This window comes from Pieris napi, chromosome 12, assembly GCF_905475465.1.
Source record: "Pieris napi chromosome 12, ilPieNapi1.2, whole genome shotgun sequence".
Taxonomy (NCBI): Eukaryota; Metazoa; Arthropoda; class Insecta; order Lepidoptera; family Pieridae; genus Pieris; species Pieris napi.
The window spans coordinates 9,882,969-9,886,384 of record NC_062245.1 but is presented as its reverse complement, the minus strand read 5'-3'; positions in this window follow the sequence as shown (position 1 = coordinate 9,886,384).

Sequence of the window (3,416 nt, the reverse complement as noted above, 5' to 3'; positions counted from 1 at the left end):
ATTCGGGTACATTATCATCGGAAACGTTCCCTTATTAAGTTCTGATTGCACCAATAACTATAACAGTTGTACCGCTATTTCGTTATGTTCTTTAGTTGAACAGCCGCAGTTAGAAAGTTTAATTCAAAAGTTTTGGCATTTAGAAGAGGTGCAATGTTCTGTCCCTTTGAGTCCAGACGCTATTAAGAATGAACGCATATTTACAAATACTGTTTCTCGCGATTCCACTGGTCGTTATACAGTGATGTTACCTTTTTCAGAGAATCTAGCCGTTTTAGGAGACTCATATGATATGGCTAAACAATTTCGTTTGGAATATGATGCAATTATTAAAGAATACATCAATAAGGGTTACATTTCATTAGTGGAAAATGATAATAAAAATCAAGGTTATTATATTCCACATCATGCAGTTGCGAGGTTGGATAAGACCTCCACGAGATGGCGCATGGTGATGGACGCTAGTGCAAAAACATCTTCTGGTTTATCTTTGAATGATATATTGTATACTGGAGATAGTCTGCAAAGTGATCTATTTAATATTATGTTAGACTTTCGCTTGTATAAATTTGCCTTTATTGCGGACATAAAACAAATGTACTTACAAGTGTGCGTTTCGGAAAATGACCGTAAATATTTAAAAATTTTGTTTCGCTTTAATTCAACTTCACCGCTTCATGTTTACCAGTTCAATCGTGTTTGTTTCGGTTTACGCTGTAGTCCTTACCTTGCAATGAGGGTATTACGCCAGCTGTGCTACGATGAAAAAGTACGTTTTCCGAACGCTATTCCTATAATTGAAAATAACACGTACGTTGATGATGTTTGTTACTCTGTGTCATCCTTGCCTTTTGGGTTAAAACTTTGCGAAGAACTTCGGGAGCTTGTTAGACTTGGGGGTTTCGAACTTGTTAAATGGGCCAGCAATACATCGGAGCTTATTGAAAATTTATCATCTTCTGATAATCAATTAGGAAAAATAGATTTTGATGGTTCAGAAAATAATTTAAAAGTTCTTGGTTTACAATGGTCTCCAACCACTGATGAGTTTACGTACGCAGTTTCAATTAACCATAATAACCATGTGACTAAACGTAATATTTTGTCACTTATAGCACGACAATTTGACGTCCTAGGACTAATAGCTCCAGTCATACTTTACGCTAAACTAATTATACAACAATTACACCTTCTTAAAATAGGCTGGGATGAACCACTTCCTTCAGCTATAGTTGATGTTTGGCAAGTTTATATTCGGGAACTTCCATGTTTACGACAGCTACGTGTTCAACGACATTTAGGGGTTGAAGAAAAATCTACAATTTCTATAATTGCCTTTGCGGATGCCAGTGAAAAAGCCTATGGCACTACTGTTTATTTAAAGACAAATAAACCTTTAAACTCTCCGCCTATAATTCGCTTAGTATGTGCTAAGTCGAAAGTTGCTCCGCTTAAAACCATTTCCGTTGCAAGACTAGAACTTTGCGCATGTTTACTCATGGCTAAGCTAGCTCAGCGGGTAATAGATACTTACAAGAAACGTCACGTCATTAATGACATTTTTTGTTTCACTGATTCAATGGTTGCACTACATTGGATTTCCGCATCTCCGCACCGATTTAAGACCTTTATTGCTACGCGCATTACAAAAATAGTTTCTCATATTCGACCTGAAAAATTTCATCATGTTGCGGGTGATCAAAATCCTAGTGATTGTCTATCTCGCGGTATGTCACCCACTGCATTTGTAAATAATTCTATTTGGTTCACTGGCCCAAAATGGTTAGAATTGGAATCATCTGAGTGGCCAATCACTTCTGTTAACTCTGAAACAGCTGTTGATGTAGAAGAAGAAAGAAAAATAGTTTCTATTCCCGCTACTGTGTGGAGTGATCCAAACCCAATTTTAGAACTGTCTCATCGAGTTTCTTCTTGGTTATTGTTTCTCCGTACAGTGGTATGGATATACCGTTTTCTGAAAAGACTTCCTAGATCTACTAGTATCTCTGCTGATGATATTAATTTTGCTGAAATACAGATTTTTAGGGTTTTACAAAAAGTATACTTCTCTGATGTTATCCATAACATTAAAACTAGTGGTCGCTGCTCACGTTCTATTCAAATATTATGTCCTTTTCTAGATTCTGATGGGTTGATCAGGGTTGGTGGTAGACTAAAAAATGCCAATCTTCAGTATGATCAACAGTATCCTATTTGTTACCGCGAAAGGATAGGATAATTGAGTTAATTATTTCCTATTATCATCATCATAACTGTCACGTTGGTCCAGTCACTTTAATGGCGGTACTCCGACAACGTTTTTGGATACTATCTTGTCGCAGCATAGTGCGATCAATTATACATAAATGTAACTTTTTGTTTCAAAGTAAATCCTCACCCTACGATACTGCTCTTGGGTGACTTACCAAATTATCGTATATACGAATCTAGTCTTTTTAAAACCGCTTAATACACCGCTTTACAAACCGCTTAACAAATCACTTTAAAAAAAAAAAAAAACCGCATTAGAAACCGCTTTACGAACCGTTTTACAGTCCGCTTAACAAACCACTTTAGAAACCGCTTTACAAAACCGCTTTACAAACCGCTTTATAAAACCGCTTTAGAAACCGCTAAACAAACCGCTTTATAAAACCGCTTTAGAAACCGCTTAACAAACCACTTAGAAACCGCTTTACAAACCGCTTTATAAAACCGCTTTACAGTACGCTTAACAAACCGCTTTACAAACCGCTTTACATTCGCTACAAACTCGCATTAATATTTTTATTACATCTTATAATTTCTTTCTTTAATTTACAAATTATCTCTTTATAAAAAACCTAAAGGTTTTTTAGGCCGGGGGCAATGTTTACGCCATCCAGTTACCTTTAGTCCTCTCTGATCACATTCTCCATCCTTACCGCACCCATTTCCTAAACACCACTCTTTCTCTTTTGCGGTATTAAAGTGTAGAAGGAGGGGACCGCATTCTACATGCTCCCGCGCCGCAGAGAAGATTCACCCGCCGCCGCGAGCTCACGCGTGTGCTTTCGCTTACGCTTACGCTTCTTCCGCTTATAGTGCATATAGATTTATTTGTGGTCTTCTCTCACGAAGACAGGTGAAGAGACTGTGGACTTTAGGTGAGTGGTGTTTCCATTATTTTTACGCCGCATTCCACTTGCCCCTCGGCCTACTTCTCATTGTCTTCGCCGCTACAAAGTCCTTTTTACCATCTTAAACTACGGACAAAAACAATAATATTTTAGTGAACATTGACGAAATAAAAAAAAAATCGTTTCCTGTAAAGTTTGATTCTCTGGACTTACGAGGTTATCATTCTACAGCGACGATAGGTAACTTTGTACCTTCCCAACCGTAACTATTCACCAGGATATAAAGAATAAAAAACA